Raw genomic sequence first — 1141 nt, 5'->3', positions numbered from 1 at the left:
CATAGTTCATAGATTCATCGGTAGCCCACAATACGAAAGAATATGGTATTCCAGTTAATTGTTGTCAGCGTCACATAATATGAGTACTGTCCTGTGATCACGCATAGCAAACGGATGACGTTGGCTACAATAGAGCTGATTTTCTCTTGCAGATGGCGCTTGACAAAATTGATTCTAAGAGTAACTTAAGTTTCCCCTCGCGGTGAATAATATAAGCCATTACGAGTGTTTGCCTCAATCGTATCTGTACTAAAATTTTATAATTCTAGTCCGTCACGCAACGCGATAGGCCTCAGCAAAGCTCAACTGCTGGCCAAGGCTCATCTATGATTTGCCAGTTGTAAAAAATTACAAAACGCAATCATAATACTAATGAAAGACGCAGTTTGATTTTTTTGGCCGAAAGATATAATGCGTGTTTACCTCTGGTATTTCTGCTGCACCATTAGTCCGTGTAATATAGTAGATTCGCAAAGCAGCTGATCCGGAACGAGCAATGTAGCTCAACTTTTTTTCAGATTCTTTTTCATGACACTAAACGCCATTATCGATCATGGATTTACGCGATACATATATTTGCCTGGTTCTTAGATTATCATGAAGGCCGTGCATTTTGTCAAAAGATAAAGGATAAAAAACAACAAGACGCCACCTATGCCGCCCACCCCCGCTTTCCAAAAACAGATAAAATGGAAGATATCTTCCCTGTGCTCAAACGTCAAACGCCATAGAACAGAATAATGGTTAACAAGGCAATTCTGTTTTTATTACTATTGTTATTAAGAATTTATGGGAATGTTTAGAGTACAAGGAATGAATACTACCTTATCTACTATTTTTTTTTCGTGCTACGCACCTAACAGTGGCTGAATGCTGCGAATCATTCATAGTTATACAATACAGACCACGCAGTTGAAACTGTGTATCATTATATGGAATGAGTGGCTTCCGTTATTTGTCCTCAGCCTTCCTCCTTTTGTTACCGTTCGAACATCTCTTTTAACTCTTTCCCTGTAAAGGCCACTCATCGTAACTATGCTTGGGCGAGCATCCGAAGGTCAAACAAATGTGCATTTTTGTGCGACTATATTGCCACTGCCCACAGAGTGACCAAGCATCTAACGGTATATATATGTTATTG

This window comes from Varroa destructor, unplaced genomic scaffold (genome assembly GCF_002443255.2).
Source record: "Varroa destructor unplaced genomic scaffold, Vdes_3.0 BEIS01000006.1, whole genome shotgun sequence".
NCBI classification, from domain to species: domain Eukaryota; kingdom Metazoa; phylum Arthropoda; class Arachnida; order Mesostigmata; family Varroidae; genus Varroa; species Varroa destructor.
This window is presented reverse-complemented; position numbering follows the sequence as displayed.